This window comes from Bombina bombina, chromosome 2 (genome assembly GCF_027579735.1).
Source record: "Bombina bombina isolate aBomBom1 chromosome 2, aBomBom1.pri, whole genome shotgun sequence".
Classification (NCBI taxonomy): domain Eukaryota; kingdom Metazoa; phylum Chordata; class Amphibia; order Anura; family Bombinatoridae; genus Bombina; species Bombina bombina.
The window spans coordinates 664,400,837-664,424,868 of NC_069500.1; the positions used below are offsets into that span (position 1 = coordinate 664,400,837).

Below are 24,032 nucleotides of genomic sequence, written 5' to 3' on the forward strand. Positions count from 1 at the left end.
TAATGCTGTAGGTATAGACATATGCAATCCATAACAGAAATATTACTAGGATATTCACACAATAAATACAGATAAATTACATAGTAATATACTGTAAATCCTTTAAGTGTAAAAGGGTAGCAATTGAAAAACACCAAAATACATTATAGCTAGTATATTCCAATTGATTGTGCAGTATAGAATCATATTGTCTTTGCTAACCTCTCATATATTATATATATATATCTGCCAAATGATTCTTGGCTGTGTAAACCAGCCCCCCCTTTCTCATTCATAAATTAAATTATTTGCATAGTTATCTCAGAAAGAACAAAGGCTTAGACTGTTGTATAAATGAATATTAGCATGGAGCCTCAGAGGTGTATGCCCATATATGGGCTTCCTGCCCAAGATGAGTAACGAACTCACAGGCCCCCTGTGGGGAAAGGACAGTCTGTGGGAATGGTTGAATCTACAAACATTTTCAAGGAATTCTAGCTTTTACCATCTACATGTTAAAGGACCAGTCAACACATTAGATTTGCATAATCAACAAATGCAAGATAACAAGACAATGCAATAGCACTTAGTCTGAACTTCAAATGAGTAGTAGATTTTTTATAACAAATTTCAAAGTTATGTATATTTCCCCCCTTGTACCATGTGATAGCAATCAGCCAATCACAAATGCATATACGTAGTCTGTGAATTCTTGCACATGCTCAGTAGGATTTGGTGACTCAAAATTTGTAAATATAAAAAAAGACTGTGCACATTTTTTTTAACGGAAGTAAATTGGAAAGTTGTTTAAAATGACATGCTGTATCTGAATCATGAACATTTAATTTAACCTGAGTGTCCCTTTAAGTGATCCCCTGTTGAGCTACATCTGCATCCTGCCCAGCCATGTGTTCCTTGAAAGCATAGAAACCAAGAATTAAGATTTCAAAATATCTTAACCTATGTACTTTTGATAAATTATCTATATAGTTTTTTAAATATTTAATATGTGCCTCAGACTATAAAATAACAGGTACAAAATAATGGATATGAGATTGTCTATTTGTATAACATTAAATACTTGCTGAATTTGATAGTAGCTATACAGTGAATTTAAAATGTCCAAGTTATTTTAAGAATTACTAACCTATTCTTTATATTTTTCAGACATCTAATAAGTACATAGATAATTGGTGCTTTAAATAATGTTTTATACACTCAATAAGAAATATACAGATATGAAATATTAATCTATATTGGATAGTAATCCAATATAGAAATAATTATATGAAAATGACATTGATTGCTGACCTCAAGGTATGTATGCGATATTAAGATGTTAACTGAGAAAGTAATTGAATCCATGATGAAGGTATTATAATCCTTTTAAATCGTTTCATAGGAAATATGACTTTTAAACGCATTTTAATAAAAAAAATAAGGAATTGGAATAATTGTGCTTTATACAAAAAAAAAATCATAACCACCACAAAAAGGGTGGGCCTCATGGACTCTTGCTAATATGAAATAAATGAATTTATCAGGTAAGTTCTTACATAAATTATGTTTTCTTTCATGTAATTAGCAAGAGTCCATGAGCTAGTGACGTATGGGATAGCAGATACCCAAGATGTGGAACTTCCACGCAAGAGTCACTAGAGAGGGAGGGATAAAATAAAGACAGCCAATTCCGCTGAAAAATTTAATCCACTACCCAAATCAAAAGTTTCAATTTTTATAATGAAAAAAAAACTGAAATATAAGCAGAAGAATCAAACTGAAACAGCTGCCTGAAGTACTATTCTACCAAAAACGGTTTCTGAAGAAGAGAAAACATCAAAATGGTAGAATTTAGTAAAAGTATGCAAAGAAGACCAAGTCATTGCTTTGCAAATCTGATCAACAGAAGCTTCATTCTTAAAAGTCTATGAAGTAGAAACTGACCTAGTAGAATGAGCCGTAATCCTCAGAGGCGGGGATTAACCCGACTCCAAATAAGCATGATGAATCAAGATGCCAAAGAAAAGGCAGAAGCCTTCTGACCTTTCCTAAAACCAGAAAAGATAACAAATAGGCTAGAAGTCTGTCTTAAAACTGAGTAGCTTCAACATAATATTTCAAAACTCTTACCACATCCAAAGAATGTAAGAATCTTACCAAAGAATTCTTAGGATTAGGACACAAGGAAGGGACAATAATTCCTCCACTAATGTTGTTAAAATTCACAACTTTAGGTAAAAATTGAAATGAGGACAGCAAAAACCACCATATCCTGATGAAAAATCAGAAAAAGGAGATTCACAAGAAAGAACAGATAATTCAAAAAACTGTTCTAGCTGAAGAGATGTCAATACTTTCCATGAAAGTAATTAAAGTCCAAAGAAAGCATATGCTCAAATAGAAGAGTCTGAAAAGCCTTCAGAACCAAAATAAGACTCCAAGGAGGAGAAATTGGTTTAAATGACAGGCTTGATACGAACCAAAGCCTGAACAAAACAATGAATATCAGAAAGATTTAGCAACTCTTACTGTGAAACAGCACAGAAAAGCAGAGATTTGTCCTTTCAAGGAACATGCAGACAAAACCTTATGAAGAAACTATAAAATCCTAGGAATTCTAAAAGAATGCCAAGAGAATTATAAAAAGAGCATCATGAGATGTAAATCTTACAAACTCGATAATAAATCCTACTAGACACAGATTTACGAGCCTGCAACATAGTATTAATCACTGAGTCAGAGAAACTTCAATGACTAAGTACCAAGCGTTAAATTTTCATACCATCAAATTAATAGTTTGAATTCCTGATGAAAAAAACGAATGTTAAGATATAAGGTCTGGCCTTAATGGAAGTAACCAAGATTGGCAACTGGACATCCGAACAAGAACCATATACCAAAACCTGTGTGGCCATGCTGGAGCCACCAGCCACACCAAAAATTGGTCTCTGATGATTTAGAAAATCACTCTAAAAAGAAGAACCAGAGATGAAAAAATATAGGCAGATTGATAATTCCAAGGAAGTGTTAATGCATACACTACTTCCGCCTGAAGATCCCAGAACCTGAATAGGCCCCTGGGAAGTTCCTTGTCTAGATGAGATGCCATCAGATCTATTTCTGGAAGCCCTCACATCTGAAAAATTGAAAAACATATCTGGGTAAAGAGACCATTCTCCCGGATGTAAAGCTTGATTAACAGAGATAATCCGCTTCCCAATTGTCTATACCTGGGAAAAAGACCACAGAAATTAGATAGGAGCTGGATTTAGTCCAAGCAAATATCCGAGATACTTCTGTCACAGCCTAAAGACTGATAGTCCCACCCTGATGATTGACACACGCCACAGTTGTGACATTATCTGTCTGAAAAAAACGTCTCTTCTTCAAAAAGAAATCAAACTGAAGAACTCTGAGAATGCACGGAGTTCCAGAATATCAATTGGTAATCTCGCCTCCTGAGATTTCCAAACCCCTTGTGCTGACAGAGATCCTCAGACAGCCTCCCAACCTAAAAGACTCGCATCTGTAAAGATCAAGGTCCAGGTTGAAAGAACCGAAGAGACCTGTAGAACTAAATGATGGTGATCTTAACCACTGAATCAAAGATAGTTAAACATTAGGATTCAAAGATATAAAAAGTGATATCCTAGAATCCCTGCACCATTATTCAGCATAAAAAACTGGAAAAGGTTTCCTATGAAATGAGCAAAGGGAATCGAATCCAATGCTGCAGCCATGAAACCTAAAACTTCCATGCATATATAGCAACTTGAAGGAAATAATAGACACTGAAGGTTCCGACAAACGGAACCCAATAAACTTGTCACTTGTCTGTAAGAGACAAAAACATTGACACAATCTATCTGGAAACCTAAAAAAAAAAAAAGGTGACCCTTTTGTGAGAAATCAAGGAGCTTTTGATAAAAAGATCCTCTAGCCATTTCTTGAAGAAACAACAAAGTTGAATCGTATGAGATTCCACAGAACGAAAAAGACTGAGCCAGTACCACGATACCGTCCAAAAAAGGAACACTGAGAACCTTGAAAAGATTCTTAGAGCTGTCGCTAGACCAGAAGGAAAAGCAACAAATTGGTAATGCTTGTCAAAACAAGAGAATCTCAGAAAATAATAAAAATAATCTGAATGAAAACAGAAAATGAAGATATGCATCTATTGTAAACAAATAATGCTATCACTGACCAAAAAGGCAGAATAGACCATATAAACACCATTCTAAAAGATGGTACACTTATATGACAATTCAAAAAGATTTTCTATCTTTGGAACAATGAATAGTCTTGAATAAAACCCCAAAACCCAGTTCCTAAAATGAAACTGGAAAAAATACCCCAGAAAACTAAAGGTCTGAGACACACTTCAGGAAAGTGATAGTCCTACTGGAATAGCTGGAATATGATAAGAGAAAAAAAAAGACTTCTCACAGACGGTTTTACTCTGAAACTTATTCTGTACCCAAAGTTTAAGAAGTTTGGACCGAATAGAACCAAACAAATTTCAAAAAAGTCTTAACCTGCCCCTTACCAGCCAAGCTGAAATAAGAATCGCACCTACATGCAAATTTAGGGAGCTGACTTTAAACTTTTAAAAGGCTTAATTGAATGAAGAACAAAAAACTTCCAATTATAAACATGTTACTTGGGGAAGAATTCAGGATTCCGTTCCTTAGTAAGAACAGAAAACTAATATATGCTTAAAGTTTTAGTCTTAGAACTCAATCTTGAAGCCCAGAGTAACAGTTAAATAATTGAATCCAATTATGAACCAAATAATTGAATATCTTGGAAAAAAAGAAATATGGATTTTAGAAATCAAATTAGCATTCCAAGATTGAAATCACAAAGTTCTTCTAGCTAAAAAAGCTAAAGACATAGATTAAACCTCATTTGTGAAATATTTTAATAAAATGAAAACACAAATGAAATTATTAGCATGTTAATCAAGTTAAAGGATCAGACAACACACTGGACTTGCATAATCAACAAATGCAAGATAACAAGACAATGAAATAGCACTTAGTATGGACTTCAAAAAAATAGAAGATTTTGTCCTTTTAAAAATGCTAAAACAAATCATAATCCAATACTTGATTTTAAAGTATCCAACCAGAAAGATGCAGCAATTGCAATATCAGCCAAATAAATTACAGGTCTAAGAAAAGTACCTGAAAATAATTTTCCTTAAATAAGATACGACCATCTGAAGGAAAAAAATAAATACTATTTGCTATAAGAATAATAGTATATTTAGCAGGAGTAGAGATAGCCCCATTAACTTGGGGAATCTTTCCTCAAAACTGAAGACTAACTGCCGGCAAAGAATACAATTTAAAAACCTTAAAGAAGGACTAAAAGAAAATTCTCAGCCTATTCCATTCCCTAGTATCAGGAACTGGAAAAAACCTTCTGAAGAAACCACAGAAGATAAAGAAGCAGAATTTAAATGTTAGCTAGTCTTTAAAATAAAAAAAATAAATAAAAATAATCAACACCTTTTGAACAAGGAACAAATGTACTCTATTAAGAATAAAAAACAGAATTTATGCTTACCTGATAAATTACTTTCTCCAACGGTGTGTCCGGTCCACGGCGTCATCCTTACTTGTGGGATATCTCTTCCCCAACAGGAAATGGCAAAGAGTCCCAGCAAAGCTGGCCATATAGTCCCTCCTAGGCTCCGCCCACCCCAGTCATTCGACCGACGGACAGGAGGAAATATATATAGGAGAAACCATATGGTACCGTGGTGACTGTAGTTAGAGAAAATAATTCATCAGACCTGATTAAAAAACCAGGGCGGGCCGTGGACCGGACACACCGTTGGAGAAAGTAATTTATCAGGTAAGCATAAATTCTGTTTTCTCCAACATTGGTGTGTCCGGTCCACGGCGTCATCTTTACTTGTGGGAACCAATACCAAAGCTTTAGGACACGGATGAAGGGAGGGAGCAAATCAGGTTACCTAAACGGAAGGCACCACAGCTTGCAAAACCTTTCTCCCAAAAATAGCCTCCGAAGAAGCAAAAGTATCAAATTTGTAAAATTTGGCAAAAGTGTGCAGTGAAGACCAAGTCGCTGCCTTACATATCTGGTCAACAGAAGCCTCGTTCTTGAAGGCCCATGTGGAAGCCACAGCCCTAGTGGAGTGAGCTGTGATTCTTTCAGGAGGCTGCCGTCCGGCAGTCTCATAAGCCAATCGGATGATGCTTTTAAGCCAAAAGGAAAGAGAGGTAGAAGTCGCTTTTTGACCTCTCCTTTTACCAGAATAAACAAACAAGGAAGATGTTTGTCTGAAATCTTTTGTAGCCTCTAAATAGAATTTTAGAGCACGGACTACGTCCATATTGTGTAACAAACGTTCCTTCTTTGAAACTGGATTCGGACATAAAGAAGGTACAACTATCTCCTGGTTAATATTTTTGTTAGAAACAACCTTATCCGAAGGCACAGACATGTTAAACAGGCTTAAACTTGTCAACAAAGCACAAAAAACGTTTTAAAACAAAACCGTTACTGTCTCTTTAAATTTTAAACAGAAAACACTTTATTACTGAATATGTGAAAAAGTATGAAGGAATTGTTCAAAAATTACCAAAATTTCACCACAGTGTCTTAAAGCATTAAGAGTATTGCACACCAAATTTCAGAGCTTTAACCCTTAAAATAACCGGAGCCGTTTACAAATTTAACCCCTATACAGTCCCAGCTATAGCCTTTGCTGAGACCCAACCAAGCCCAGAGGGGAATACGATACCAATTGACGCCTTCTAGAAGCTTTTCCAGCAAATTTCAGATCCTCACACATGCATCTGCATGCCCTGCTCTCAAAAAACAACTGCGCAGTAATGGCGCGAAAATGAGGCTCAGTCTACAACTAGGAAGGCCCCCTGACTGGAAAAGGTGTCTAACATAGTGCCTGCCGTTTAATAAACGTTCCCCAAGTTTATAAATGCGAATTGTCAGCATAAATATGAATAAAATGCCCAAATAAAGCAATCGATTTAGCCCATAAAAATGTCTACCAGTTTTTTAGCCCATATTAAGCCCTTTAATCTGTTTGTTTGACTAAGAAAATGGCTTACCGGTCCCCATGAGGGGAAATGACAGCCTTCCAGCATTACATGGTCTTGTTAGAAATATGGCTAGTCATACCTTAAGCAGAAAAGTCTGCTAACTGTTTCCCCCAACTGAAGTTACTTCATCTCAACAGTCCTATGTGGAAACAGCAATCTATTTTAGTTACTGTCTGCTAAAATCATCTTCCTCTCAAACAGAAATCTTCATCCTTTTCTGTTTCAGAGTAAATAGTACATACCAGCACTATTTTAAAATAACAAACACTTGATAGAAGAATAAAAACTACATTTAAACACCAAAAAACTCTTAACCATCTCCGTGGAGATGTTGCCTGTGCAACGGCAAAGAGAATGACTGGGGTGGGCGGAGCCTAGGAGGGACTATATGGCCAGCTTTGCTGGGACTCTTTGCCATTTCCTGTTGGGGAAGAGATATCCCACAAGTAAGGATGACGCTGTGGACCGGACACACCAATGTTGGAGAAAATTAGATTTGTTAGTGTCAATATCTGATGAAGAAAAATTCTGAATGAGAAAAAAAGCACCATCAGAGAAGGATAATTCATTATGTTGTTGGTCATCTGAAACTTCATCAACTAAAAGAAGTTTGAAAAAGACCTAGAAATTTTATTAGAAGGCGGGACGTCAGACAAAGCCTTTAAAATAGAATCAGAAAAAAATTCTTATAAATTTCTAAGTATATCGTGTACATAAAATGTAAAAAGAATAGCAATATATAAAGCATAAATACTAATGGATTCTGCATGTAAAAGTTTATCATGATAACTTATTACAAACCATAGCTAAAGATAAACATTCATAACATTTAAAATAAATGAACTTAGCTTTGGTAGGACTTATCTCAGTAAACAGGAATCCCTCAGTATGTTCTGATCCAGGAACAGTTTATGGAAAATCTTGCAATATGTAATAGAAAAAAACATATAAAGCAAAATTATCAAATTCCTTAAATGACAGTTTCAGGAATGGGAAAAAATGCAAAACAAACAAGCCTCTAGCAACCAGAAGCAACAAAAAAGTGAGACTTAAATAATGTGAGAAAAAGTGAAACAAGAATGAAGCCCACATTATTGGTGCCAAGTACAACGCCCATATTTTTTGGCGCCAAGTATGACGCCACATCCTCTGACGCCAAAAACGACGCCCACATTTTTTGGCGCAAAAAAACGTCTGAACACACATGTGTCAAAAAAAATGACGTAACAACGAACAACTTCCGGCGACAACTACGGTGCCGGAAAACATAATTTATGTAAGAACTTACCTGATAAATTCATTTCTTTCATATTAGCAAGAGTCCATGAGCTAGTGACGTATGGGATATACATTCCTACCAGGAGGGGCAAAGTTTCCCAAACCTCAAAATGCCTATAAATACACCCCTCACCACACCCACAATTCAGTTTAACGAATAGCCAAGAAGTGGGGTGATAAAAAAGTGCGAAAGCATATAAAATAAGGAATTGGAATAATTGTGCTTTATACAAAATCATAACCACCACACAAAAAAGGGCGGGCCTCATGGACTCTTGCTAATATGAAAGAAATTAATTTATCAAGTAAGTTCTTACATAAATTATGTTTTCTTTCATGTAATTAGCAAGAGTCCATGAGCTAGTGACGTATGGGATAATGACTACCCAAGATGTGGATCTTTCCACACAAGAGTCACTAGAGAGGGAGGGATAAAATAAAGACAGCCAATTCCTGCTGAAAATAATCCACACCCAAAATAAAGTTTAACGAAAAACATAAGCAGAAGATTCAAACTGAAACCGCTGCCTGAAGTACTTTTCTACCAAAAACTGCTTCAGAAGAAGAAAATACATCAAAATGGTAGAATTTAGTAAAAGTATGCAAAGAGGACCAAGTTGCTGCTTTGCAAATCTGATCAACCGAAGCTTCATTCCTAAACGCCCAGGAAGTAGAAACTGACCTAGTAGAATGAGCTGTAATTCTCTGAGGCGGAGTTTTACCCGACTCAACATAGGCAAGATGAATTAAAGATTTCAACCAAGATGCCAAAGATATGGCAGAAGCTTTCTGGCCTTTTCTAGAACCGGAAAAGATAACAAATAGACTAGAAGTCTTACGAAAAGATTTCGTAGCTTCAACATAATATTTCAAAGCTCTAACAACATCCAAAGAATGCAACGATTTCTCCTTAGAATTCTTAGGATTAGGACATAATGAAGGAACCACAATTTCTCTACTAATGTTGTTGGAATTCACAACTTTAGGTAAAAATTCAAAAGAAGTTCGCAACACTGCCTTATCCTGATGATTGATGTATGCCACAGTTGTGACATTGTCTGTCTGAAAACAAATGAACGATCCTCTCTTCAGAAGAGGCCAAAACTGAAGAGCTCTGAATATTGCACGGAGTTCCAAAATATTGATCGGTAATCTCACCTCCTGAGATTCCCAAACTCCTTGTGCCGTCAGAGATCCCCACACAGCTCCCCAACCTGTGAGACTTGCATCTGTTGAAATTACAGTCCAGGTCGGAAGCACAAAAGAAGCCCCCTGAATTAAACGATGGTGATCTGTCCACCATGTTAGAGAGTGTCGAACAATCGTTTTTAAAGATATTAATTGAGATATCTTCGTGTAATCCTTGCACCATTGCTTCAGCATACAGAGCTGAAGAGGTCGCATGTGAAAACGAGCAAAGGGGATCGCGTCCGATGCAGCAGTCATAAGACCTAGAATTTCCATGCATAAGGCTACCGAAGGGAATGATTGTGACTGAAGGTTTCGACAAGCTGTAATCAACTTTAGACGTCTCTTGTCTGTTAAAGACAGAGTCATGGACACTGAATCCATCTGGAAACCCAGAAAGGTTACCCTTGTCTGAGGAATCAAAGAACTTTTTGGTAAATTGATCCTCCAACCATGATCTTGAAGAAACAACAAGTCGATTCGTATGAGATTCTGCTAAATGTAAAGACTGAGCAAGTACCAAGATATCGACCAAATAAGGAAATACCACAATACCCTGTTCTCTGATTACAGACAGCAGGGCACCGAGAACCTTTGTAAAAATTCTTGGAGCTGTAGCTAGGCCAAACGGCAGAGCCACAAACTGGTAATGCTTGTCCAGAAACGAGAATCTCAGGAACTGATAATGATCTGGATGAATCGGAATATGCAGATATGCATCCTGTAAATCTATTGTGGACATATAATTCCCTTGCTGAACAAAAGGTAAGATAGTCCTTACAGTTACCATCTTGAACGTTGGTATCCTTACATAACGATTCAATATTTTTAGATCCAGAACTGGTCTGAAAGAATTCTCCTTCTTTGGTACAATGAAGAGATTTGAATAAAACCCCATCCCCTGTTCCGGAACTGGAACTGGCATAATTACTCCAGTCAACTCTAGATCTGAAACACATTTCAGAAATGCTTGAGCTTTTACTGGATTTACTGGGACACGGGAAAGAAAAAATCTCTTTGCAGGAGGTCTCAACTTGAAACCAATTCTGTACCCTTCTGAAACAATGCTCTGAATCCAAAGATTGTGAACATAATTGATCCAAATTTCCTTGAAAAAACGTAACCTGCCCCCTACCAGCTGAGCTGGAATGAGGGCCGCACCTTCATGTGGACTTAGAAGCAGGCTTTGCCTTTCTAGCTGGCTTGGATTTATTCCAGACTGGAGATGGTCTCCAAACTGAAACTGCTCCTGAGGATGAAGGATCAGGCTTTTGTTCTTTGTTGAAACAAAAGGAACGAAAACGATTATTAGCCCTGTTTTTACCTTTAGATTTTTTATCCTGTGGTAAAAAAGTTCCTTTCCCACCAGTAACAGTTGAAATAATGGAATCCAACTGAGAACCAAATAATTTGTTACCCTGGAAAGAAATGGAAAGTAAAGTTGATTTAGAAGCCATATCAGCATTCCAAGTTTTAAGCCATAAAGCTCTTCTAGCTAAAATAGCTAGAGACATAAACCTGACATCAACTCTGATAATATCAAAAATGGCATCACAGATAAAATTATTAGCATGCTGAAGAAGAATAATAATATCATGAGAATCACGATGTGTTACTTGTTGCGCTAAAGTTTCCAACCAAAAAGTTGAAGCTGCAGCAACATCAGCCAAAGATATAGCAGGTCTAAGAAGATTACCTGAACACAGATAAGCTTTTCTTAGAAAGGACTCAATTTTCCTATCTAGAGGATCCTTAAACGAAGTACCATCTGACGTAGGAATAGTAGTACGTTTAGCAAGGGTAGAAATAGCCCCATCAACTTTAGGGATCTTGTCCCAAAATTCTAATCTGTCAGACGGCACAGGATATATAATTGCTTAAAACGTTTAGAAGGAGTAAATGAATTACCCAAATTATCCCATTCTTTGGAAATTACTGCAGAAATAGCATTAGGAACAGGAAAAACTTCTGGAATAACCACAGGAGCTTTAAATACCTTATCTAAACGTTTAGAATTAGTATCAAGAGGACCAGAATCCTCTATTTCTAAAGCAATTAGTACTTCTTTAAGTAAAGAATGAATAAATTCCATTTTAAATAAATATGAAGATTTATCAGCATCAACCTCTGAGACAGAATCCTCTGAACCAGAGGAATCATCAGAATCAGAATGATGATGTTCAGTTAAAAATTCATCTGTAGGGAGAGAAGTTTTAAAAGATTTTTTACGTTTACTAGAAGGAGAAATAACAGACATAGCCTTCTTTATGGATTCAGAAACAAAAACAGAATTTATGTTTACCTGATAAATTTCTTTCTCCAACGGTGTGTCCGGTCCACGGCGTCATCCTTACTTGTGGGATATTCTCTTCCCCAACAGGAAATGGCAAAGAGCCCAGCAAAGCTGGTCACATGATCCCTCCTAGGCTCCGCCTACCCCAGTCATTCGACCGACGTTAAGGAGGAATATTTGCATAGGAGAAACCATATGGTACCGTGGTGACTGTAGTTAAAGAAAATAAAATATCAGACCTGATTAAAAAAACCAGGGCGGGCCGTGGACCGGACACACCGTTGGAGAAAGAAATTTATCAGGTAAACATAAATTCTGTTTTCTCCAACATAGGTGTGTCCGGTCCACGGCGTCATCCTTACTTGTGGGAACCAATACCAAAGCTTTAGGACACGGATGAAGGGAGGGAGCAAATCAGGTCACCTAAATGGAAGGCACCACGGCTTGCAAAACCTTTCTCCCAAAAATAGCCTCAGAAGAAGCAAAAGTATCAAACTTGTAAAATTTGGTAAAAGTGTGCAGTGAAGACCAAGTCGCTGCCCTACATATCTGATCAACAGAAGCCTCGTTCTTGAAGGCCCATGTGGAAGCCACAGCCCTAGTGGAATGAGCTGTGATTCTTTCGGGAGGCTGCCGTCCGGCAGTCTCGTAAGCCAATCTGATGATGCTTTTAATCCAAAAAGAGAGAGAGGTAGAAGTTGCTTTTTGACCTCTCCTTTTACCTGAATAAACAACAAACAAGGAAGATGTTTGTCTAAAATCCTTTGTAGCATCTAAATAGAATTTTAGAGCGCGAACAACATCCAAATTGTGCAACAAACGTTCCTTCTTTGAAACTGGTTTTGGACACAGAGAAGGTACGATAATCTCCTGGTTAATGTTTTTGTTAGAAACAACTTTTGGAAGAAAACCAGGTTTAGTACGTAAAACCACCTTATCTGCATGGAACACCAGATAAGGAGGAGAACACTGCAGAGCAGATAATTCTGAGACTCTTCTAGCAGAAGAAATCGCAACTAAAAACAAAACTTTCCAAGATAATAACTTAATATCAACGGAATGTAAGGGTTCAAACGGAACCCCCTGAAGAACTGAAAGAACTAAATTGAGACTCCAAGGAGGAGTCAAAGGTTTGTATCGATAACAGAATCTGAGAATCCTCGCTTCGATAAAATCAAGCGTTCAATCTCCAAGCAGTCAGCTGGAGTGAAACCAGATTCGGATGTTCGAACGGACCCTGAACAAGAAGGTCTCGTCTCAAAGGTAGCTTCCAAGGTGGAGCCGATGACATATTCACCAGATCTGCATACCAAGTCCTGCGTGGCCACGCAGGAGCTATCAAGATCACCGACGCCCTCTCCTGCTTGATCCTGGCTATCAGCCTGGGGATGAGAGGAAATGGCGGGAACACATAAGCTAGTTTGAAGGTCCAAGGTGCTACTAGTGCATCCACTAGAGCCGCCTTGGGATCCCTGGATCTGGCCCCGTAGCAAGGAACTTTGAAGTTCTGACGAGAGGCCATCAGATCCATGTCTGGAATGCCCCACAGGTGAGTGACTTGGGCAAAGATTTCCGGATGGAGTTCCCACTCCCCCGGATGCAATGTCTGCCGACTCAGAAAATCCGCTTCCCAATTTTCCACTCCTGGGATGTGGATAGCAGACAGGTGGCAGGAGTGAGACTCCGCCCAAAGAATAATTTTGGTTACTTCTTCCATCGCTAGGGAACTCCTTGTTCCCCCCTGATGGTTGATGTACGCAACAGTCGTCATGTTGTCTGATTGAAACCGTATGAACCTGGTCCTCGCAAGCTGGGGCCAGGCCTGGAGAGCATTGAATATCGCTCTCAGTTCCAGAATATTTATCGGTAGAAGAGATTCTTCCCGAGACCAAAGACCCTGAGCTTTCAGGGATCCCCAGACCACGCCCCAGCCTATCAGACTGGCGTCGGTCGTGACAATGACCCACTCTGGTCTGTGGAACATCATCCCTTGAGACAGATTGTCCAGGGACAGCCACCAACGGAGTGAGTCTCTGGTCCTCTGATTTACTTGTATCTTCGGAGACAAGTCTGTATAGTCCCCATTCCACTGACTGAGCATGCACAGTTGTAATGGTCTTAGATGAATGCGCGCAAAAGGAACTATGTCCATCGCCGCCACCATCAACCCGATCACTTCCATGCACTGAGCTATGGAAGGAAGAGGAACGGAATGAAGTATCCGAAAAGAGTCCAGAAGCTTTGTTTTTCTGGCCTCTGTTAGAAAGATCCTCATTTCTAAGGAGTCTATAATTGTTCCCAAGAAGGGAACCCTTGTTGACGGGGATAGAGAATTCTTTTCCACGTTCACTTTCCAGCCGTGAGATCTGAGAAAGGCCAGGACAATGTCCGTGTGAGCCTTTGCTTGAGGAAGGGACGACGCTTGAATCAGAATGTCGTCCAGGTAAGGTACTACTGCAATGCCCCTTGGTCTTAGCACCGCTAGAAGGGACCCTAGTACCTTTGTGAAAATCCTTGGAGCAGTGGCTAATCCGAAAGGAAGCGCCACGAACTGGTAATGTTTGTCCAGGAATGCAAACCGTAGGAACCGATGATGTTCCTTGTGGATAGGAATATGTAGATACGCATCCTTTAAATCCACCGTGGTCATGAATTGACCTTCCTGGATGGAAGGAAGGATAGTTCGAATGGTTTCCATCTTGAACGATGGGACCTTGAGAAATTTGTTTAAGATCTTGAGATCTAGGATTGGTCTGAACGTTCCCTCTTTTTTGGGAACTATGAACAGATTGGAGTAGAACCCCATCCCTTGTTCTCTTAATGGAACAGGATGAATCACTCCCATTTTTAACAGGTCTTCTACACAATGTAAGAACGCCTGTCTTTTTATGTGGTCTGAAGACAACTGCGACCTGTGGAACCTCCCCCTTGGGGGAAGTCCCTTGAATTCCAGAAGATAACCCTGGGAGACTATTTCTAGCGCCCAAGGATCCAGAACATCTCTTGCCCAAGCCTGAGCGAAGAGAGAGAGTCTGCCCCCCACCAGATCCGGTCCCGGATCGGGGGTCAATATTTCATGCTGTCTTGGTAGCAGTGGCAGGTTTCTTGGCCTGCTTTCCCTTGTTCCAGCCTTGCATTGGTCTCCAAGCTGGCTTGGCCTGAGAAGTATTACCCTCTTGCTTAGAGGACGTAGCACCTTGGGCTGGTCCGTTTTTACGAAAGGGACGAAAATTAGGTCTATTTTTTGCCTTGAAAGGCCGATCCTGAGGAAGGGCGTGGCCCTTACCCCCAGTGATATCAGAGATAATCTCTTTCAAGTCAGGACCAAACAGCGTTTTCCCCTTGAAAGGAATGTTTAGTAGCTTGTTCTTGGAAGACGCATCAGCCGACCAAGATTTCAACCAAAGCGCTCTGCGCGCCACAATAGCAAACCCAGAGTTCTTAGCCGCTAACTTAGCCAATTGCAAAGAGGCGTCTAGAGTGAAAGAATTAGCCAATTTGAGAGCATTGATTCTGTCCATAATCTCCTCATAAGGAGGAGAGTCACTATCGAGCACCTTAAGCAGTTCATCAAACCAGAAATATGCGGCAGTAGTGACAGGGACAATGCATGAAATGGGTTGTAGAAGGTAACCCTGCTGAACAAACATCTTTTTAAGCAAACCTTCTAATTTTTTATCCATAGGATCTTTGAAAGCACAACTATCCTCTATGGGAATAGTGGTGCGTTTGTTTAAAGTAGAAACCGCTCCCTCGACCTTGGGGACTGACTGCCATAAGTCCTTTCTGGGGTCGACCATAGGAAACAATTTTTTAAATATGGGGGGAGGGACGAAAGGAATACCGGGCCTTTCCCATTCTTTATTAACAATGTCCGCCACCCGCTTGGGTATAGGAAAAGCTTCTGGGAGCCCCGGCACCTCTAGGAACTTGTCCATTTTACATAGTTTCTCTGGGATGACTAAATTTTCACAATCATCCAGAGTGGATAATACCTCCTTAAGCAAAATGCGGAGATGTTCCAATTTAAATTTAAATGTAATCACATCAGATTCAGCCTGCTGAGAAATGTTCCCTAAATCAGTAATTTCTCCCTCAGACAAAACCTCCCTGGCCCCCTCAGATTGGGTTAGGGGCCCTTCAGAGATATTAATATCAGCGTCGTCATGCTCTTCAGTAACTAAAACAGAGCAGCCACGCTTACGCTGACAAGGGTTCATTTTGGCTAAAATGTTTTTGACAGAATTATCCATTACAGCCGTTAATTGTTGCATAGTAAGGAGTATTGGCGCGCTAGATGTACTAGGGGCCTCCTGAGTGGGCAAGACTCGTGTAGACGAAGGAGGGAATGATGCAGTACCATGCTTACTCCCCTCACTTGAGGAATCATCTTGGGCATCATTGTCATTATCACATAAATCACATTTATTTAAATGAATAGGAATTCTGGCTTCCCCACATTCAGAACACAGTCTATCTGGTAGTTCAGACATGTTAAACAGGCATAAACTTGATCAGAAAGTACAAAAAACGTTTTAAAATAAAACCGTTACTGTCACTTTAAATTTTAAACTGAACACACTTTATTACTGCAATTGCGAAAAAACATGAAGGAATTGTTCAAAATTCACCAAATTTTCACCACAGCGTCTTAAAGCCTTGAAAATATTGTACACCAATTTTGGAAGCTTTAACCCTTAAAATAACGGAACCGGAGCCGTTTTAAGCTTTAAACCCCTTTACAGTCCCTGGTATCTGCTTTGCTGAGACCCAACCAAACCCAAAGGGGAATACGATACCAAATGACGCCTTCAGAAGTCTTTTATAAGTATCAGAGCTCCTCTCACATGCGACTGCATGCCATGCCTCTCAAAAACAAGTGCGCAACACCGGCGCGAAAATGAGACTCTGCCTATGCTTTGGGAAAGCCCCTAAAGAATAAGGTGTCTAAAACAGTGCCTGCCGATATTATTAAATCAAAATACCCAGAATAAATGATTCCTCAAGGCTAAATAAGTGTTAATATCAATCGATTTAGCCCAAAAAAAGTCTACAGTTTAAATAAGCCCTTGTGAAGCCCTTATTTACAATCGTAATAAACATGGCTTACCGGATCCCATAGGGAAAATGACAGCTTCCAGCATTACGTCGTCTTGTTAGAATGTGTCATACCTCAAGCAGCAAGGGACTGCAAACTGTTCCCCCAACTGAAGTTAATTGCTCTCAACAGTCCTGTGTGGAACAGCCATGGATTTTAGTTACGGTTGCTAAAATCATTTTCCTCATACAAACAGAATTCTTCATCTCTTTTCTGTTTCTGAGTAAATAGTACGTACCAGCACTATTTGAAAATAACAAACTCTTGATTGAATAATGAAAAACTACAGTTAAACACTAAAAAACTCTAAGCCATCTCCGTGGAGATGTTGCCTGTACAACGGCAAAGAGAATGACTGGGGTAGGCGGAGCCTAGGAGGGATCATGTGACCAGCTTTGCTGGGCTCTTTGCCATTTCCTGTTGGGGAAGAGAATATCCCACAAGTAAGGATGACGCCGTGGACCGGACACACCTATGTTGGAGAAATCTCTTATATTATCAGGAACATTCTGCACCTTAGATGTTGAAGGAACTGCAACAGGCAATGGTACTTTACTAAAGGAAATATTATCTGCTTTAACAAGTTTGTCATGACAATCAATACAAACAACAGCTGGAGGAATAGCTACCAAAAGTTTACAGCAGATACACTTAGCTTTGGTAGATTCAGCACTTGACAGCGATTTTCCTGTAGTATCTTCTGACTCAGATGCAACGTGAGACATCTTGCAATATGTAAGAGAAAAAACAACATATATAAAGCAAAATTGATCAAATTCCTTAAAGGACAGTTTCAGGAATGGGAAAAAATGCCAAAGAACAAGCTTCTAGCAACCAGAAGCAATAAAAAATGAGACTTAAATAATGTGGAGACAAAAGTGACGCCCATATTTTTTCGCGCCAAATAAGACGCCCACATTATTTGGCGCCTAAATGCTTTTTGGCGCCAAAAATGACGCCACATCCGGAACGCCAACATTTTTGGCGCAAAATAACGTCAAAAAGTGACGCAACTTCCGGCGACACGTATGACGCCGGAAACGGAAATAGAATTTTTGCGCCAAAAAAGTCCGCGCCAAGAATGACGCAATAAAATGAAGCATTTTCAGCCCCCGCGAGCCTAACAGCCCACAGGGAAAAAGTCAAATTTTAAGGTAAGAAAAATGTTAAATTAAAATGCATTATCCCAAATATGAAACTGACTGTCTGAAAATAAGGAAAGTTGAACATTCTGAGTCAAGGCAAATAAATGTTTGAATACATATATTTAGAACTTTATAAACAAAGTGCCCAACCATAGCTAGGAGTGTCACAGAAAATAAGACTTACTTACCCCAGGACACTCATCTACATATAGCAGATAGCCAAACCAGTACTGAAACGAGAATCAGCAGAGGTAATGGTATATATAAGAGTATATCGTCGATCTGAAAAGGGAGGTAAGAGATGAATCTCTACGACCGATAACAGAGAACCTATGAAATAGACCCCTTAGAAGGAGATCACTGCATTCAAATAGGCAATACTCTCCTCACATCCCTCTGACATTCACTGCACGCTGAGAGGAAAACCGGGCTCCAACTTGCTGCGGAGCGCATATCAACGTAGAATCTAGCACAAACTTACTTCACCACCTCCATCGGAGGCAAAGTTTGTAAAACTGAATTGTGGGTGTGGTGAGGGGTGTATTTATAGGCATTTTGAGGTTTGGGAAACTTTGCCCCTCCTGGTAGGAATGTATATCCCATACGTCACTAGCTCATGGACTCTAGCTAATTACATGAAAGAAATGACAAAATTTTGAGCCAAGAATGACGCAATAAATTGAAGCATTTTCTGCCCCCGCGAGCCTAACAGCCCGCAGGGAAAAAAGTCAATTGAAAATTTTCAAGGTAAGAAAAAAAAATATTTATTCATATGCATTATCCCAAATAATGAAACCGACAGTCTGAATGAAGGAATACCAATTATCCTGAATCATGGCAAATATAAGTTTAAAGACATATATTTAGAACTTTACATATAAAGTGCCCAACCATAGCTTAGAGTGTCACAAAAAATAAGACTTACTTACCCCAGGACACTCATCTACATATAGTAGATAGCCAAACCAGTACTGAAACGAGAATCAGTAGAGGTAATGGTATATAAGAGTATATCGTCGATCTGAAAAGGGAGGTAAGAGATGAATCTCTACGACCGATAACAGAGAACCTATGAAATAGATCCCGTAGAAGGAGACCATTGAACTCAAATAGGCAATACTCTCTTCACATCCCTGACATTCACTGCACTCTGAGAGGAAAACCGGGCTCCATCCTGCTGCGAAGCGCATATCAACGTAGAATCTAGCACAAACTTACTTCACCACCTCCCTGGGAGGCAAAGTTTGTAAAACTGAATTGTGGGTGTGGTGAGGGGTGTATTTATAGGCATTTTAAGGTTTGGGAAACTTTGCCCCTCCTGGTAGGAATGTATATCCCATACGTCACTAGCTCATGGACTCTTGCTAATTACATGAAAGAAATATCTATATCTATCTATAGAATGGTGCTTGTACACATATTGATGCCACAAAAAAAAAAAAACACTTTAAAACAGGTATGTTAACTTCTGGGCAGTTCTTGAGCTTAAAGGGCCACTAAACCCAAAATCTTTCTTTCATGATTCAGATAGAGAATATAAATTTAAACAACATTACAATTTACTTCCATTATTTATTTTGCTTCATTTTTTAAATATCCTTAGTTGAAGAAAAAGCAATGCACATGGTGAGCCAATCACACAAGGCTTCTATGTGCAGCAACCAATCAGCAGCTAGTGAGCATATCTAGATATGCTTTTCATCAAAGAATATCAAGAGAATAAAACAAATTAGATAATATAAGTAAATTAGAAAGATGTTTAACATTGCATTCTCTTTCTAAATCACAAAAGAAAAATGTGGGTGGCATGTCCCTTTAAAGGGGCAAAGTCAAAATTAAACTTTCATGATTCACACAGAGCATGCAATGTTAAACAACTATCCAAGACCTAGATTTGGAGTTTGGCGTTAGCCGTGAAAACCAGCGTTAGAGGCTCCTAACGCTGGTTTTAGGCTACCGCCGGTATTTGGAGTCACTCAAAATAGGGTCTAACGCTCACTTTTCAGCCACGACTTTTCCATACCGCAGATCCCCTTACGTCATTTCGTATCCTATCTTTTCAATGGGATCTTTCTAACTCCGGTATTTAGAGTCATGTCTGAAGTGAGCGTTAGACATCTAACGACAAAACTCCAGCCGCAGGAAAAAAGTCAGTAGTTAAGAGCTTTCTGGGCTAACGCCGGTTTATAAAGCTCTTAACTACTGTACTCTGAAGTACACTAACACCCATAAACTACCTATGTACCCCTAAACCGAGGTCCCCCCACATCGCCGACACTCGAATAATTTTTTTTAACCCCTAATCTGCCGACCGCCACCTACGTTATCCTTATGTACCCCTAATTTGCTGCCCCTAACACCGCCGACCCCTGTATTATATTTATTAACCCCTAACCTGCCCCCCACGTCGCCTCCACCTACCTACACTTATTAACCCCTAATCTGCCGACCGCAAAGCGCCGCCACCTACGTTATCCTTATGTACCCCTAATCTGCTGCCCCTAACACCGCCGACCCCTATATTATATTTATTAACCCCAATCTGCCCCCCTCAACGTCGCCTCCACCTGCCTACACTTATTAACCCCTAATCTGCCGACCGGAGCTCACCGCTTTTCTAATAAATGTATTAACCCCTAAAGCCAAGTCTAACCCTAACACTAACACCCCCCTAAGTTAAATATAATTTAAATCTAACGAAATTAATTAACTCTTATTAAATAAATTATTCCTATTTAAAGCTAAATACTTACCTGTAAAATAAACCCTAATATAGCTACAATATAAATTATAATTATATTATAGCTATTTTAGGATTTATATTTATTTTACAGGTAACTTTGTATTTATTTTAACCAGGTACAATAGCTATTAAATAGTTAAGAACTATTTAATAGCTAAAATAGTTAAAATAATTACAAATTTACCTGTAAAAGAAATCCTAACCTAAGTTACAATTAAACCTAACACTAGACTATCAATTAATTAAATAAACTACCTACAATTATCTACAATTAACCTAACACTACACTATCAATAAATTAATTAAATACAATTGCTACAAATAAATACAATTAAATAAACTAGCTAAAGTACAAAAAATAAAAAAATATTTACAAACATAAGAAAAATATTACAACAATTTTAAACTAATTACACCTACTCTAAGCCCCCTAATAAAATAACAAAGCCCCCCAAAATAAAAAAATGCCCTACCCTATTCTAAATTACTAAAGTTCAAAGCTCTTTTACCTTACCAGCCCTGAACAGGGCCCTTTGCGGGGCATGCCCCAAGAAATACAGCTCTTTTGCATGTAAAAAAAAAAAAATACAATACCCAAGCCCCCCAACATTACAACCCACCACCCACATACCCCTAATCTAACCCAAACCTAACACTAAGCCCCTGAAGATCATCCTACCTTGTCTTCACCTCACCGGGTATCACACCGATCCGTCCAGAAGAGCTCCTCCGATGTCCTGATCCAAGCCCAAGCGGGGGGCTGAAGAGGTCCATGATCCGGCTGAAGTCTTCATCCAAGCGGGGCAGAAGAGGTCTTCCATCCGATTGAAGTCTTCATCCAAGCGGCATCCATCCGGAGCGAAGCGGCAGCATCCTGAAGACCTCCACCGCGGAACATCCATCCTGGCCGACGACTGAACGACGAATGACGGTTCCTTTAAAGGACGTCATCCAAGATGGCGTCCCTTGAATTCCGATTGGCTGATAGAATCCTATCAGCCAATCGGAATTAAGGTAGGAATATTCTGATAGGTTGATTCCATCATCCAATCAGATTGAGCTTGCATTCTATTGGCTGTTCCGATCAGCCAATAGAATGCAAGCTCAATCTGATTGGATGGAAGACCTCTTCTGCCCCGCTTGGATGAAGACTTCAGCCGGATCATGGACCTCTTCAGCCCCCCGCTTGGGCTTGGATCAGGACATCGGAGGAGCTCTTCTGGACGGATCGGTGTGATACCCGGTGAGGTGAAGACAAGGTAGGATGATCTTCAGGGGCTTAGTGTTAGGTTTATTTAAGGGGGGTTTGGGTTAGATTAGGGGTATTTGGGTGGTGGGTTGTAATGTTGGGGGGCTTGGGTATTGTATTTTTTTTTTTACAGGCAAAAGAGCTGTATTTCTTGGGGCATGCCCCACAAAGGGCCCTGTTCAGGGCTGGTAAAGTAAAAGAGCTTTGAACTTTAGTAATTTAGAATAGGGTAGGGCATTTTTTTATTTTGGGGGCTTTGTTATTTTATTAGGGGGCTTAGAGTAGGTGTAATTAGTTTAAAATTGTTGTAATATTTTTCTTATGTTTGTAAATATTTTTTTATTTTTTGTAACTTAGTTCTTTTTTATTTTTTGTACTTTAGCTAGTTTATTTAATTGTATTTATTTGTAGTAATTGTATTTAATTAATTTATTGATAGTGTAGTGTTAGGTTAATTGTAGGTAATTGTAGGTAGTTTATTTAATTAATTTATTGATAGTCTAGTGTTAGGTTTAATTGTAACTTAGGTTAGGATTTCTTTTACAGGTAAATTTGTAATTATTTTAACTATTTTAGCTATTAAATAGTTCTTAACTATTTAATAGCTATTGTACCTGGTTAAAATAAATACAAAGTTACCTGTAAAATAAATATAAATCCTAAAATAGCTATAATATAATTTTAATTTATATTGTAGCTATATTAGGGTTTATTTTACAGGTAAGTATTTAGCTTTAAATAGGAATAATTTATTTAATAAGAGTTAATTAATTTCGTTAGATTTAAATTATATTTAATTTAGGGGGGTGTTAGTGTTAGGGTTAGACTTAGCTTTAGGGGTTAATACATTTATTAGAATAGCGGTGAGCTCCAGTCGGCAGATTAGGGGTTAATGTTTGAAGTTAGGTGTCAGCGATGTTAGGGAGGGCAGATTAGGGGTAATACTATTTATGATAGGGTTAGTGAGGCGGAATAGGGGTTAATAACTCTATTATAGTAGCGCTCAGGTCCGGTCGGCAGATTAGGGGTTAATAAGTGTAGGCAGGTGGAGGCGACGTTGTGGGGGGCAGATTAGGGGTTAATAAATATAATATAGGGGTCGGCGATGTTAGGGCAGCAGATTAGGGGTACATAAGGATAATGTAAGTAGCGGCGGTTTACGGAGCGGCAGATTAGGGGTTAATAAGTGTAAGGTTAGGGGTGTTTAGACTCGGGGTACATGTTAGAGTGTTAAGTGCAGACGTAGGAAGGGTTACCGCATAGCAAACAATGGGGTTGCGTTAGAAGCTGAACGCGGCTTTTTTGCAGGTGTTTTTTTTTCAGCTCAAACAGCCCCATTGTTTCCAATGGGGGAATCGTGCACAAGCACGTTTTTGAGGCTGGCCGCGTCCGTAAGCAACTCTGGTATCGAGAGTTGAAGCTGCGTTAAAAATGCTCTACGCTCCTTTTTTGGAGCCTAACGCAGCCTTTATGTGGTCTCTCAATACCAGAGTTATTTTTATGGTGCGGACAGAAAAAAGCCGGCGTTAGTTTTTCGGGTCGTTACCGACAAAACTCCAAATCTAGCCGCAAGTTCAGCAGCTAGCTTCAAGCAGTGCATTGCCACTCCTTAGCCTAGGTATACCCTTCAACAAATCTACAAAAACAAGCAGGCACTACAAGATGTGCAATGAATAAAAATCTTAAAATTTATTAAAGTCCATTAAAGATTAGTAAAGACGTGCAGGATGATATACAGGGAAAAACGTCTAATGTTTTCCGCGCCCCCTAGTAGAGTTTACTCAGACATGTTGTCTAACTAGAAGGAAACGTGTTAGACCCTTTTTCCCTGTATGTCATCCTGCAGGTCTGTGCTAATTTTTAATAGACTTTAATAAATTTGAGGATTTTTATTCATTGCACATCTTGTAGTGCCTGCCAGTTCTTGTGAATTTGCATATTGTGGCTTGATCCACCACCGCTATT

The 24,032-nt window shown here is 39.1% G+C and overlaps 1 protein-coding gene across 1 annotated transcript in view; it reads right to left on the minus strand.

Moving 5' to 3' along the window:
- RAD23B (RAD23 homolog B, nucleotide excision repair protein) overlaps window positions 1-24,032 on the minus strand; it is a 296,312-nt gene that overhangs the window by 134,362 nt on the left and 137,918 nt on the right. The gene's annotated exons all lie outside the window — the stretch shown is intronic.